Source organism: Sus scrofa, chromosome 8 (genome assembly GCF_000003025.6).
Source record: "Sus scrofa isolate TJ Tabasco breed Duroc chromosome 8, Sscrofa11.1, whole genome shotgun sequence".
In the NCBI taxonomy this organism is placed as follows: domain Eukaryota; kingdom Metazoa; phylum Chordata; class Mammalia; order Artiodactyla; family Suidae; genus Sus; species Sus scrofa.
In genome coordinates this window covers 10,017,860-10,034,170 of record NC_010450.4, presented here as the reverse complement: position 1 = coordinate 10,034,170, position 16,311 = coordinate 10,017,860, and the positions used below count along the sequence as shown (strand labels likewise).

The following is a 16,311-nucleotide window of genomic DNA, read 5'->3' as shown; positions in this document are numbered from 1 at the left end:
GGTCATCCAATCCCCTGCACTATAATCCTCTATTGCCCCTTCCTTCCTTCCATTTTTCCTTTCTTCCTTCCCCCTCTTTCCTTCATTTAAAAATACCTTTGTAGGAGTTCCCGTCGTGGCGCAGTGGTTAACGAATCCGACTAGGAACCATGAGGTTGCGGGTTCGGTCCCTGCCCTTGCTCAGTGGGTTAACGATCCGGCGTTGCCGTGAGCTGTGGTGTAGGTTGCAGACGCGGCTCGGATCCCGCGTTGCTGTGGCTCTGGTGTAGGCCGGTGGCTACAGCTCTGATTCAACCGCAAGCCTGGGAACCTCCATATGCCGTGGGAGCGGCCCAAGAAACAGCAACAATAACAACAACAACAACAACAACAAAAAAAGACAAAAAAAAAAAATACCTTTGTAGATGACTTTTCTTTTCCTGTCAGCCACATCTTCATTACTGGGACTATACCTGTGCTGGAAAATATAACACTATTTGCTTATTAAGCATCTTACAGTCTATTAGAAGATGATAAAAAGGCAAAACACAGCTCTAACATACGGTAATTATCGAAGACTGTTGAACTCAGTTTTTAGGGTACCTTATCCAGTCTGTTGGCTGAGAAGAATGAGTCCTGGTGACTGGTGGTCACAGAGAAGGTGTGGAGGACCTAGAAGGGGTCAAAGACAAACTGGGTCCTGGACCTTGCCTTGGCCAGAGGTTACCAAAACAATAAGATTAGTGTTGAGGTGACTTCAATAATCATATATGGCAGTAGTGTGGTTTGTCATAGGATAGTGATGAGAGATGAGGCTATGGAGGCATGTGGGGGTTACAGGTGAATAGCCTTGTTGATCTTACAGGAACTCCTGACATTAGCCCCGGGATGGGAAGCCTTTTGAGAGATTATGAGTAGGGGAGAAGTATGGTCAGATGGGTATTAGAGAGTGCCTATCTTGGCTACCCAGATTGATGGGTGGGTGGGACTGATGACAAGGAGATGAGTTAGGAGGCTATGTCATTAATCCACAGTGGGGGGTAGGGGGCTGGCGAAGGCTGTGAAGCTCTGAAAACACAGACCACTAGGACAGGACACCTTGACACTCTGATATGTCACTACCCTCCCTCTTCCCCCTTTTCCTCACCTTTAATGATTTCTGGATGTTCTGAAGTGGAACCTGGCAGATGGCATTTTAAGAAAAAAATTACTTCACAGCCCCAGGTTCCAATCTGATTTATATTTTTTTCGTACCAGAAGGAGATGAGAATGCAGTACCTTCTTAGGTAATTAATGATTCAACATGGTGCCTTTGCAAAATGAAATTGAAGCGGCTGGAAGCCTCATTTGCAGCCATAAGAATTCAAAGGACACAAGCAGGCTGATTTGTGATTGTTGCTTTTTCTCAATAAAAATTAAACTGATTACAAAGAGCTGACAATGAGACAATGTCTTGCAGAAGTAATGTTGCTGACATTTCGCTGAGTGTTTACCACAAATATCCAAATTTATCATTCTTGACATTCTTTAGAAAAATGGGGATAAAATATTATTTTGGTCCTGCAATATTTGTTCATATGCATATTTATATGCGTGCATAATTGATGGAAAGTTAAAAGATTTCTGAGCTCCCCATCATATTCATTTTTTAAATTAAGGGTTCTGATGAAAGATCATGGAATTATACCCAAACAGCTTTTACTTTGGATATAAAATGTACTTAAAGCGTGATAATATCTATATTTTGTAGAAAAAAAATTGTGCATCATTAAAATCCTGGGATTTTTGGTTAATTAGACTTTTAGAGAAGAATCATTAACAAAATAATACTAGATAACATTTACATGGTCCTTAAAACTTATAAATATGATCTTCTTTAAATACTTTAACAATTATATTGGTATAATTAGCATCTCATTTCACAGTTAGAACCAAAATCCTGCTCATTCTCTGACCTCAGACAAGTTCCTAACCTCTTTGACTGTCTGTTTCTTTATCTATAAATGCAACTGATTGTTCTTGTGTCATGGGGCTGTTGCGAGGATTATGGAATCCAAATAAAGCACAGCACAGCTTCGAATTCATTGTGCTATTGACATGACTGTCTGTCACAACCGCTCTGTTCATACCAGGCTTGCTTTTAGTTCTGATTTTCTTATTTCTATTTTCATTATCTTGAGTCATCCTAAATCTCATCATTCTGCTGTTTACAGGTTCTTCCTTCACAATATGCTCTGTTTTTTTTCCCTCTCTCTCTTTTCCATTCTCTCCACAATTTGTACAAATTGTATGAAAATTTTCTAATGCTGCTTATCTTGTCTTTACTTCACCAGCCTTTCAGTTTATTTCATTCTCCAGAATGACACAATGGGGATCTTCCAAAGCATTAGATTTGGTTATATTTCTTTCCTGATGAATTCTCATTGTCTGCAAAATTATCTTATCCATGCCACTCAAGGACTACTGTATCCAATTAACTTCTAATTTCTCCCTAAATGTTTCTAATGATTGCTAAAACAAGAACACCTTTTACTGATGCAGTGTTTCATAGTCTACAAAGTGTCTGTGATACCCATATGACATTTGGTATGAAACCATTAACTTTCTCTGCCAGAGCTATTAGAGGCATGTTTAAATGTATTAGAATGGAGAAACTGTAGCTCTGATAAATAAGGGAGTGTATTTTATCTCAGATTCTTGAAAAAAGTGACTATTAATAGATGGATAGACACCTGTTAAAATTGTTAAAAATAAATAAAAAATGATAACACTAAATTCTGTTAAAGATGAGGGGCTACTTGATCATTCATACATTACTAATGAAATGCAAAATGCTACAGCTATTTTGGAAAAAAAGTTCGTCAATTCTTTCTAAAGTTAAGAATATGCTTTATATAGATGGCCTAGTAATTCCACTCCAGGCTATTAACCACAGAGGGATGAAAAGTTTTGAATGTAAAACTTGCATGTAAACAATGGAATACTACTAATAAAAAGGAGCAAATTATTCATTCATACAACAGCTTAGATGGCACTTAAGCACAGTAAAATGAATGAAAAATGCCAATCTAAAAACGTTATACACTGTATGATTCTGCTTATTTCGCCTTCTCAAGGTGACACAATTAGAGAGATGGGGAACAGATGAATAGTTTGTCAGGTTAGAGTGAGGGCATAACTGTTAGGGCACAGCTTTTAGACTTTCCCATGTGGTGATGGAACTGTCCTGTGTGGATTGTTCTGGTAGTTATATAAGTCTATGAAGTTATGAAATGTCAGAAACACACACATGCAAATGAATGCAGGTGAGAACTAGCAAATTTGGAATCTGGTCTGTAGTTTAGTTATTAGTATACAATGTTACCACGGTTGTAGAAGACATTATCATTGGAGGAAACTGAATGAAAAAGACTTGGGAACTTTGTTTCCTATTTTTGCAATTTATATATTAGTTTAAAATTGTTTCAAAATTTTTAAAATGTGAGAAAGGGAAAATATTTCCAATATCATAATGAAGACTAAAAAGCTGATTGTGCAGAGACTGTCTAAATACAAACCTCTCTGAGCATCACAGCAGAGAGTTCTTTTCCTTCTTTTTTTATTTTATAATGATTTTTATTTTTTCCATTATAGCTGGTTTACAGTGTTCTGTCAATTTTCTACTATACAGCAAGGTGACCCAGTCACACATACATGTATACATTCTTTTTTCTCACATTATCATGCTCTATCATAAGTGACTAGATATAGTTCCCAGTGCTATATAGCAGAATCTCAATGCTTATCCATTCATTAACAGAGCAACAGCCAGCACATTGGAAGGAATGAAAGCTTTTATTTTTGGAGATCAAAGGATAGAGACTCAGTCATTAAATTCTGTATTTTCAGCAAATCCTTAAGTCTAGACTAAGATCTTTCTAAAGCAAGAGTAGTTGTTTCCCTGTGGGACAAGTTCAACAGGTGACCCAAAATAGAAATTATGCTAGGTAAAGCCAGAATAAGAGCAAACCTATGTTCTGCTACAAGGGAAATTTTTGAGCTGATTTAAAGGTCCTAGACTAGATATCGTTTTCAAACTCTTGAAAAAAATCACTCTCCCACTCTGACACAAAGCAGTTGAGTTCAATAGGCTAAGTGAATCCCAGCCTCTTTTGGGGTGATTGATGTCATAGAGAGATCATTTTTAAAATCTCTTTTACAGAGGAGAAACCAGAGGCTACCGATATACTCTATAGCCTCTAGAATTTTTAGTAGGTAACTTGGTATAGTACATCCTTGGTACTATAACCTTCTCAGTAGATCCTTTTGTATTTATTCATTAATTTATCCATTTACCTATTGAACCAATATGAATTGCTTCTTTATTTCAGGCCACGAACTGTGCTAGTAGTTGGAAGTGTATATAACAATGGACAAGGTATCAAGATGTTATGAGGCCATTAGAGTGGAGGAATTGCCCAATAATTAAAACAATTGTTGGAGACCACCGAATAGCTGAACTCTGCAGAAGGCAAACATCTGTGGACTCAGAGTTCTAAAGTACAAGGTCTCCTTCAAAGACAAGATAAGGGACTTATGCATTAACCATGTTATTCTATGAACAGCTGCACTATGTCTCAAGGGACCTTTTGATATCACTAAGACGATAACCTCATCATTGCCCATGCCTGTTGTTGCCCACTAATCTCGTCGCCTTCCTTAATAAAAGTCAAGTGGTCTAAAGCCTTGGGGTCTTTGTTCTGCTGAACAGAGTGCCTCCTGGTCCCCCACTTTCTAAATGTAAGAGTCTTGTGTGTTTTGTGTACCACTCCTTCCCTCTTCCAGGATTCCCCATTGCCCTGCAGCACTGGACGCGGCAAACAATTTTTACAACTATAGTGAATACAACACATGCAATGGGTATGATGCTAAAAACATACAAAAGTGAAGCTGATCAATCCTAGAGTTAATAATAGCTTCCTAAAACAAGTCTCTTTCACCCTACAATTCCATTTTCCTTAATATCTGGGTGCTGTGAAAAGTTTTAATTCAGTAGAGTAGACATGGTATTCAAGGAGTGTCTTAACCACAGTCATGATCCAAGATAACAGGGACCCATGAAGTGCAGTAGAAGAGCAGGAGGGATGTATTACTGATTCCTCTGATGTCCTTTGGGATAGCAAGTCTAATGCTTGAACTGGTTGTGGGCAACACCCAATTCCCCAATGAGAGAGAACTGGGGATCCAGCAGATTTGGTACTTGGAAATATGGTGTACATCAGGGAACTGAGCAGAAGGCAGGTGTTTAGTCTCAGGCGTCTGATATCTTTACAAGGAAACTATGGATAGATCAAGTCTCCTATCAAAGGCTGAGTTTGAGGCCTACGGGCCAATACCAGCTAATAACATGCCTTTCCCAATTCTGAGGAATCCATCAGCCTCCTGCCTAATTACTTCAACCTTTGCCTGCATTGATTCACCTATAGTCCTTAACCAATCCTGACTTGAAGCAGGAAAGGTACAGTTGGTGTGGGCTCTCTATGGCCAGTGTTTGAAGGTCTGGTGGATAAATGACCTCTCTGTTTAAGATCTTAAAGGTAAGCTGGCTCTTCCGATGTGATATCCTATCTTCCGAGGAATAACTTCCCTAGAAGATATTAACTAGCAACACCCCATGTGCCACTTAAAAATGCCCTCCCTGCCCAATCTTGAGCCACTGTCCAAGGACTGACACATATTGTGCCTTTTCTCAACATCCTGGAGTGTGTCTGCCTACTCAGGACACCAAGAACAAGGCTCATTACACCAAAAGCATCTCTATTTATCCTTTACCAAAGTGCCCATCACGATTGTCTCTGCAAGGGCCCTGGATATCCAGGCACCACAGACAGCTCTGAGATCTGAGATTTGCCAAGATGTTCATGCAGGTCAGAGGCCCCCTCCTCACCATTAATCGCATGTGATTAAATTAAAATTTGAAGTGGTATAAGGAAGGGAAAAGGCAAGGTGAAAGTTCCAAGAATCTTTAGCGAGGGGAGAAGTTACTTCCAGTGAGGAGAGCTTCAAATTGGAGTTGGTAAATGAATGAAGCCTTAAAGATGGGTAGGGCAGTGGCCATAGAGCTGCACCGCTCAGGGCTCCCTTCAAGGGAACCTGCTGCAAAAAGTATGGTGGTTGACAGCCCCCCGTTTCTATACTCTATCTTTAAATCCATTATAATACTTACCTGAGGCCATGACTTCTAGCCAATGACTGAACGTATTGGAGTTACTAGAGTGGAGCTATTTCCTCCTAATGCCTGACTCCTCTAATGAGCAATCTTTGCTCACAAATCCCCATTCACCTGGTTGAGACTGTCTCAGAGTTTCAATGTAGCTTGATGCCCTTTATAACCCATCTTTCTTCCTCTTTCTTTTCATAGGGGCAAGACCTACATCTTAGTCTGTAGGCTCTTCCTACTTCCTCTTGCTCCTACTTCCCTTTGTCCTTCAGGTGTTCCTGTGAAGAGATTGATTTCACCAATAAATCTCTCGTACATCTAATTTGGTCTTGGTATCTGCCTCGTAAAGGCTCAGATAAAATTTTGAGTGATTGATTTGATTAATGGATGGGTTAATCAACATGATCACAGCTCTGCTTAATTTGATGAACACAGTCACACTGGAACATGGGCATATGTTGGGTTTCCCTTGGTTACTTAAGTCTTGAGGCTGAAAAACATCTAGAAAGTGCAAAGTAGTAGAGAAAACAGCTACACTGAAATCATCTTGTGTTCTGTCTTAGCTGTGAGCCTTGAGAATTTGGTCCTGTTTGCCCTCAGGTTCCCTGTAGATTCTGTCAACTCCAATCCCATCTAACTAAACAAGTAGAAGGTGCCTCCTTTCTCCATGGATAGTTATTGCCCTTAGAATTTTTCAGACTTCTTTTCCCCCCCAGGCTTGCTTCTGTCTCAGTTATCAGAACTCAGGTGAAATTATCTTGGCCTATCATCAATCCATTCATCCATCCAATCATTTAATAAATCCTACCTGAAGCATGTAGAAGACACTTTTATTTAAATGCAGTGAATGGTGTGTAGATTTTGGAGTCCAACTGTCTATGTTACAGTCCTATCACTTAAACCAATAGAACTTAAATTTTCTGTGACTCAGCTTCCTTATCTATAAAAAAGAGTTAAAAAATACCTATCCTATAAAGGTATTATGAGGATGTAAAACTTAATATATAACATAAACATCTAGAACAGGATCTGTGCATAGTAAGTATTCTCAAAAGCTGTTACTAATCAGTGTTTCTAGAATTTGGAGATAGTAAAAGAAACATAGCCCATGACCTCAGGGAACTTATATTTTAGTGAAAGAGCAAAAACAAACAAACAAAGTAAATAGAAATTAGATAACTTTGCATGGTATTAAGTGCTATAAATGGGAGGGGAGCGCTGGGAGTAGGCAGAGCCTCTTCAGGGAAAAGCATTTCAGGAAGAGACAAAAGATATGCAAACCCCTGTGGCAGGAAAGCATGGTGTCTTGATAAATATGTTTATCCCATTCATATATTCATCTATGTTCACACAACGTACTCTACACTGGCCCCTCAGCACCACCTGTATTTTGGTCCAGCTCCCTGCTGGGACTTGATTGTTAGAACCCACATGGCTTTTTACCAGCTACACACCCAACTTACCCCCATTATAGCCTAGGGCATTTTTTTTCAGTAATCTCACTGACCATGTACCTTTTAGGAGCCAACTACTATGTTACCCTTGCCCCTGTGTTTATCCAATTCATGACTCTGAGAATTATCCAACTCTGCATCCAGTTCCCCAAATTCCCAGCATCACTTGACCATGGCACAGGTACTTCACTGCCCTGTGCTTCAGATTACTCATCAGTAAAGTGGGGTTAAAAGTGTCTTCTATCTCCTAAGGCTGTTGTAAGTAGTCAATGGATTAGTATAAGTGAAAGAGTTCTAACCTAGATAATTTATAAATGTTAGTTGGCAACGTCATCATCGTCATCACAGAGGATCCTCCTCGTACTTTAGAACACTGTCTTTGGGGATGCTGCCGGTGTTTCACTGCCGTACTGAATGTCTTCTCCCTTTGCATCAGGGAAAGTCTCCCACTGACTTCCACAGCCTGAATTTTGGACCAATGGCTAGCTCTCCCAGGCAGGAGAGGATAACTCAGTGTGACACTGGAAATGTCTCAGCAGTCACATGCAGGCATCCGAACACACCTCCAAATTTGTGACTCTTTGGTGACACTTAAAATGGTCCATGCCCCCTCACTCCAAGCTCAGTCTCTCACTGTGTTGATATTCTTCCCTATGTTCCATCATAAATGATAGTGTGAGGGAAAGCAACTGACATTTTAAATAATCACGATCTTCAGTAAAATGGCACTAATTTTAATGCTTTCAACTGCCGCTCCTTTTCAAGGCACAAAGCAGCCAGACTTCCTTTTTATTGAAGAGATTGCTAATGTGATGACATCCAAACCATCAGCTGCCTCCCACGCGGATATTGACAGCTGGGGTGCTTTCAGCATTCTCTGCAGTTATCGTCCCCTCTCCATTTGCCTCTCTCGCAGATTAGACTGAAACAGCAGCATTTCACTCCAGTTGAGACCAGGGGGTTCTGCAGATTGACAGGTATAATTATCACGTTTGCTTCCCAGCATGTGGCATCTAAGTAATAGTCTCCATATTTACCCAACGTTAATCAGGAAAGAGTTCAATCAGTTGGAGAGGGATTTTTCAAACGAAGCCCTGCCTAGAGAACTCAACCGGTAATGATGGTCCTCATTTCTGAGATGAACTTCGAGCCTTGCCAGCTGTATCTGGGAGCAGCTATTATCACTCAAGGACCCCCGGCCCTCACTGGGTCGGTACAGAGGATCTGCAAAGAGGCCAAGCTCCATTCACTGGGGGGAGAGGAAGGAAAGCAGGAATGTCCATCGAGAAGGGAATAATCAGAGTAAAATGAATCCAAGAAAATAAAATATAGTCCATCACAGTTTGGGAGTTTAGTCAATCAAAGCAGTAAGACATTTCCTGTGGCAAAGGAATGAGGATCGTGGCTGTATGGTGCTCTAATGAAATTTAAAGACTATCTAGCCTGCCTTCCCTTTTCCCCCTTGTAATGGGAAAACATCAGGCTTCTTCCATGAGCCGACAGTCATTTTTACATTGGGGGTGTTCAGAATTTACCTAGAGGAAGAAGCCAAGACATGAAGCAGATTTATAAATGGCCAGTACATTTGTCACCTTTGTTTTGATTTATATTGTCATTGAGTTGAAGTGATGGAGGAGGCCTTTAAACGTATGTGGTCCAACTCCCATTTTTATCATCTTTGAGAAGAGCTATCCAGTCTCTCTTTGGATGTCTTCCATGAAAGATAAGCATCCAAGTGTCAGGAAGAGTTGGAGGCTGGAAAGTCAAGTGACAAGTCTGGTCCAAGGGTAGAGCCTACCTGGGTGCTGTTCTTAATAATGGTTAATGGCAATAGTAATAGTAAAAATAATGATTTGGGGGGGGAGAAATCTAATAGGGATCCATTGCTTATTCCAGACCAAACAACATTCAAGGGCTTTACATGAATCATCTTATTCAAACCTTTCCACAATTCAATGAAGCATATGACTCCCCTGACACACACAATTTAGAAATGAACTTAAAATATCAAGCAAATCCCTTGGGTCAGAAAGTGGTCAAGTGATGAGCTCCAATGGTCTGATTATAGCTTTTCTTAGCCACCATGCTGCACTGACCTGCATGTACTCTTTGTCTTGCTATGATCACAAGTACAAAGAAAACTTATAGAAGAGAGAGGGGTGAGCAAAAGGGGAATTTTGGTCTTGTGTTTCTTCAGAAAAAAAGTCCATAATAAGCAGAGGAAGATAGCATGTGCTCAGGCAGAAATGAAAGCTCAACCCAGGCAGAAGTTAAAAGTGAATAAACACAGCCAGTTAATTTTGATTCTCCAATTGCTATGTGTCTTCTGGGGAGGTTCATCAAATGGCCCACTGATTCCCTTGTCTTTTTATGTTATTTTGTTTGTAAGCTTACTGAGCAGAAACAGTCTTCTCTCTGTGGCACTCCCATAAAAGTTAAATAACACTTCTATTAAAAGACACAGAGAAGGCTCCTTCCCATTTCCTTTAGAGACAGAATCACTGCTATCCTGCCTCTGGTGTGACCATCTTAAAAAAGAATAATTTTATTTTCCCAAAAGGTATCATAAGGCTCTTTTAATAAGTTGGGATTTTTTCTTTTAAATGAAGGAAATGGGCAACTTGATTCACATCAAATCTTTTAGGTATACCTGGGAAGGGCAAAGCGAATGTGGATGTTTCTTAACACAATTGTGCATTAAGTGCCGAGCATTATACCTAGTATCCATGTTACCTCATTGGATGCTCACAGCAATCTGTTGAAGCAGGTGTGGTCACTCATGGTTTATGTAGGGGGAAAATGCCATGCAAGAGGGTGTGCACTTGACCAAGTTCATGGCGTCAGTCTAAGGAAACCCATGAGACTCACTCCAGGGCTACTTATAGGGGTAAAGGTGGACTGGAAAGCCCACTTTGAGGAGAGCAAATCTGAGATGGGATCTGGAGGGTGGAGAGGAGCTTGGAAAGGAGGATCCTGAGCAAAAAGAATAAGTGCAAAGGCTCCAAATGGGAAGAACGTACACTTTCAGGGAAGAGCCAAGGTGCCATGATGGCTTAAGGAGCTATCTGAACAAAGAGTAAAGTTGACGATCTGATTCATGCAGAGGCGTTTCAAGCCCCCCACATAAACCAGTCTGTTATACAGACTCTCAATCCCACTGAATGCTGCAGAGTCTCCCAGGTAAGACTAAGACATAGAACTGCCCATTGATTTTGCATTTTGTAGACTTTAACAAGAGAAATATTCATGGCACGGTGGTTGGCAGAAGCCTGGTGGGAAATGTGGGAAGAGCAAATGGGAGACTGAGAAGAATAGACAGGATGTTTCAATGTATTTTTTTCAAAAATATATTCCTGAGAATGCTGGACAAGAATGTGGGGTCCAGGATGGGTTTGTGAAAGGAGAAATAATGTGAATGTGGATGTTGATAGGATTGATCCAGGAGAGAGGAGGGAGAGTCATGATACATGAGAAATTGATTATGTCCAGAAACATTAGTGCATGATTTGACTCTTTGCCTTTGGCTAAAGGGGATTTATGGACATTGAAGAACTAAGGATGTGTGTTTCATCCTGTTTATCTTATTTCCATACAGTTCCCATACCTTATTTGTGTGAAGCCAAACATGATCAATACGTAATATACATGTTGCTTTTATTTGCAGTGGTTTTATTTCTTTCCTCAAAGCTCACTGACTGATTATCTCTTTTGTGATAATTAAATGAGATAATCAGTCAATTAATTTATTATCTTATTTTCTCAACAGATATGTTGGACCATCTTCAATATGGCAGAGACTATAGCAAATCGAGTGATAGAAATATGAATAATATAAGTATATGATGCCTGCTCTGGAAAAGCTCTTGCTGTTATGGGATAAGATGCAATAATGTACAGCACACATCATGGTCCTTTGCTCAATCAGGTTAGTTTCCCTTTGCATCTGTGGAAATGGAAAGACATACAGAAATCAATGAGTCAGAGTTTTAAACATTTTTAGAGCATTTTTTTTTTTTTGCTTTTCCTTTCTTTTCACCTCTTCTTTTCTTGAATGCTGATTTGCATATATTTGATTATATATGTAGTTATATATTAAAGTAACTATATAATATGTACTATATCTGATGAAGAATTGTATCCAGAACACATAAACTTCTACAAGTCCATAACAAGACCAATTTTCCAATTTAAAAATGGGCAAATGACTTGCACAGACGTTTCACAAAGGAAGATATATAAATGACCAGTTAATACATGGAAGGGTTCTGATAATCATGAGCCATCAGAGAAATACAAGTTATAACTATGAAGAGGTAGAGTGTACATTCTCCAGAACAGCTCAAATTAGAAAGACAAAAAAAAATGTGGATGAAGGTGTATACCAGCCAGAATTCTCACAGGCTACCAGGAGGTGGGAGTGGGTGTGTAAATGCTGCAACCAATTGGGAACCCTATTTGGCAGCTGAAATATTTACCTACCTAAACACCCAGAAATTTCCACAACTGGTTATTTAGCCAAAAGACATGAAAAGCTATCACCACAAAACCGTTTTTCAAGAATGCTTATAGCAGCTTTATTTGTAAGAGCCACAATTAAAATGTCCATCAGTCAATCAATAAACAATCTGTGGCATGGTCTACAAAGGAATATTATTCCTTAATAAAATAGAACTGCTGATGTATATTATCATTGATAAATCCTAAAATTATTGCATTGAGAGGAAGAATACACACACAAAAGATTACATAGTATATGATTCCATTTATATGAAGGCAAAACAAATCTATGGTGATGGAAATTAAAATAGTTTGCCTGTGAACTTGGGGATTGACTGGAATGGGTACAAGGGAAGTTTCTGATGGAAAACGGCCTTAATTCTGATGAGGGTGCTGAAACATGGGTATAAACGTGGTCCTGACTCATAAAATGGTACACTTAGTGTGACAGGCAGAATTTTAAGAACCACCCATGACTTTTGTCCTTGGCATTACTCCTACGCTTTTCTTACTATGTAAGCAAACGAGACTATTCAGGTGGGGCCAATTCTCTTTAAAAGCAGAGTTTTCTCCATTTGGTTACAGAATGAGAAATCAGAGAGCTTTGAAGCATGAGGAGTCAAGACATTTTTGCTGGTTTGAAGATGAAGAAAGCCACAGGATAGAGTATGCGGGGGGGCCTCTAGAATTTGGGAGCTGGCTAACAGCCAGCAAAGCTATCAGAACCTCAGACTTACAACTAAAATGAAAGTGGATTCTTTCCAGAACCTGCAAAAAAGTGCCCAACGGAGCTGACATTTTGATTTCCACCTTGGAGGACCCTAAGGAGATCATCAAGTGACCTCAGCCAGATGTCCTAACAACAGTAAGATGATAAGTAGGCATGGTTTATTTTTATTGTTATTTAATTTTTGTCTGTATTTTCTTGAAGTTTTCTTGATTTCCAGCATATCAGATGTACAGCAAAATGATTCAGTTATCAACATAAATATATATGTGTATATATTCATATATTTTCAGATTATTTTCCATCATAGGTTATTACAAGGTAGTGAATATAGTTTCCTGTGCTATATAGTAGTCCTTATTGTTTATTTTACATATAGTAGTGTGGATATGTTAATCCCAAACTCTCACCATTAACCATCCTCCCCTCCCCCTTTCCCCTTTGGTAATTTTAAGTTTGTTTTCTATGCTTGTGAGTCTATTTCTGTTTTGTAAGTTCATTGGTATCATTTTTTCAGAGTCCACATATACATGATATGATGATATCTGTCTTTCTCTGTCTGACTTACCATTAAATTTGTGGTGGTTTGCTATGCAGCAATAGAAAACTAGAAATTTCACCATATGTACGTATTACCTCTCTCCCTTTGTGTGTGAGAGAGAGAGAGACAAAGAGAAAAAGACAAAGTGAGTGTGTGTATGTGTGTGTGTATGCACACACACGTGCGTGTATCTATACCAAGGAGATTAGCTGGATTTAGAATCACATTGATTTTTAATAGAAACCACAGATAAAAATCTGAGTTTATCTCATGGATACACAGCAAGCAGCCTCTGCTTCCACAGCTAGTGAGGTATGAGAAACTGATACAATAAACACAAGATTCTTAAATAAAGCATGATTGAAAAAAATATGTATATGTTTAAGGACCCCACGATTTTTGTTTCTCTAAATATGATCTTCTTCAGTTTTCCTCAGTGGATGTTTATTGAGTTGCCATTCTTTTAAGATCACTCCATGCAGTAACTCGTGTAGCCCTCACAATAGCCCTATGAGGTAGATAGGCATTTTCATCATCTCCAGTTTACAGATAACTCACTCCAGGATAACAGATAACTTACACAGTGGGGCAGTCTGCTTCTGGAGTGCTGGCTTTTACTACAATGCTCTATCTTGCACCATAAAAGTGGAGTCCTACTGTTTTTTTCCCTCATACCTCAAACCCAATCCCTTAGAATGTCCTAATGGCTTTATTTCCCATGCATATCCCACTCAATTCTGTTGTCTCATCTGGACCATTGGAATAGCCCCTCACTGCTCTCCCTGCTTCTGAACCCTTGGTCCCTCTGGTCCTTGGTCCACAAGATTGCTGGATTATCACACTTCTCTCTTCTGCGTAACCACCCACCCCATGGCTTTAACTACACTTAGAATATTTTTTTCTTTTTTAATTAAAGCATAGTTGATTTACAATGTTGTGTCAATTTCAGCTATACAGCAAAGTGACTCAGTTATATATGTGTATGTACATATACATGTCTATACATACATATATTCTTTGACAAAATGTCCTACTGTATAGCATAGGAAACTATATACAGTCTACTAGGACAGACCACGATGGGAAATAATATAAAATAGAATAAAGGTTTTACAATAGGTTTCAGGGAACACTTGGTAGTATCTGTAGATATTTTTGCTTGTTATGGCTTGGAGGGTGAAAGTGCTACTGGCATCTGGTGGGTTGGAACCATGGATGCTACTAAACATTCATGGGATATCACCCCAAAATAATCATCCAGCTCACAGTGTCAGCAGAGCTGAGGTGAGAACCCCTGTTCCACATGGAACAATGCAGCAAATTCAAAGCTTAGAGTATCATACCCTTTCAAACCCCAGGGCTGAAGAGTTTCTGGGCTCCCCTCAAACGACCTTGGGGACACAGCCTCCTGCTAGCTGGGGAACTCATAAACTACACCTTCTCTAGCATGGACCAGGGGGCTCTTTCTGGCAGTGGAGACCTTTGCTCTGAACCGAGATTGAAATCCTGAGATTCAGCAAGTGGTGAATTGAATTTTGAAGAATGATGGGTAAGGAGAGGAACATTCTTCAAAAACAGCAAAAAGGAATGGCTATTGCTGCTTTGACCTCAGGAAGACCTGCTTTTCTCTGTCTTCCCATGGTTCCTGATCACTGCTTAGATTAATTTAGCGTCCTCATCCGTACTGAAATATTAATAACTAACATGGTAAAGCCTTTATACAATGACTGATTTTTAGTAACATTCTTTATCATAAAATAAAAGCTTAATATAAAAAAGATGGGCAGATAATGTTTTAAAAGTTAAAAATCTAAAAGAAGAGGGAAAAAGAAGTTATAATTCCACTACGCAGAAATAACTGCTGATAATAGTTTGGCAGGTGTGCATGTTTGTGTGTATAAAGGTAACAGTGTAACATGAACGTTCTCTCATATGGATAAAATTTTGAAAACCGTGGCATACTATTCCATCTTATGGCAATGTTGTTGCTTTTAAGATTCTTCCAAGTTTTCATCACTGACTTTGATGACATCCACATCGCTGATCAGTTGTGAGAATAAAAGGAGAGAGCATTTACTCAAAAGACATGAATGAGGTATTTTCTATGTACCAAACATTGTGCTAGGTACTTTAAGAGATGCATAAAACATGATTTTTTTTCTTTTTTTTAAAGTTTTGTTGAAGTATAGTTGATTTACAAGGTGGTGATGATTTCTGCTGTACAACAAAGTGATTCAGTCACACATGTGTACACATCCACAGTTTTCAAGATGAAGCAAATAGCAGTGAGTGTGGGCAGAGAGAAAATGAGAAGTTGGTACCCGCTGCCAAGGAGGGCCCTGGGAATCACCTGCTTCGGTGGTGAACATAGCAATGAGACCATCTGTGGGGTCCTCCCTCTAATCCAGAAACTTCTTCTCTCACTAAACCCCACTCCCTGCCCATCCAAAGGTTGTGTGGGCCTCTAAATCCTTGCACTGAACACTATCCTACTTGGGTTTTGTACAGTCTTCTAGTGATGTCATGATAAATGACCATAGACTGGGTAACTTACATGACAGATTTATTTCTCACAGTTCTGGAAGCTGGGAAGTTCAAGATCAATGACTCAGTCAATTTGGTTCCAATGAGATCTTTCCTTCTAGCTTTCAGGCGGCCACCTTCAATACCATCGTGAGGGCTCCACCCTCATGACTTCATCAATGCTTAATTGCTTCCCAAAGACCCCACCACCAAAATCATCACTTTGGGAGTTAGGGCTTGAACATGTAATTTGGCGGAGGGGGCACAATTCAGTGCATAAGCACAGTGTATTTCTTTTGGGGTCAGTAAAATCTTAGTTTTATCATATACAAAAATGCATTCACGCTCAGTGGAGACAATACGCTATCAATTTAGTGTCTTTGTTCCCTTT

At 39.5% G+C, this 16,311-nt stretch overlaps 1 long non-coding RNA gene across 1 annotated transcript in view; it reads left to right on the top strand.

Annotated features, from left to right (window-relative positions):
- The window catches only part of LOC102158082, a 367,968-nt gene extending 354,769 nt beyond the window's left edge, over window positions 1–13,199 (top strand). Inside the window, exons 7-8 of the long non-coding RNA XR_002346368.1 lie at window positions 11,399–11,557; window positions 12,895–13,199. This is a non-coding gene — a long non-coding RNA (uncharacterized LOC102158082). The remainder of the gene's footprint in view (window positions 1–11,398; window positions 11,558–12,894) is intronic.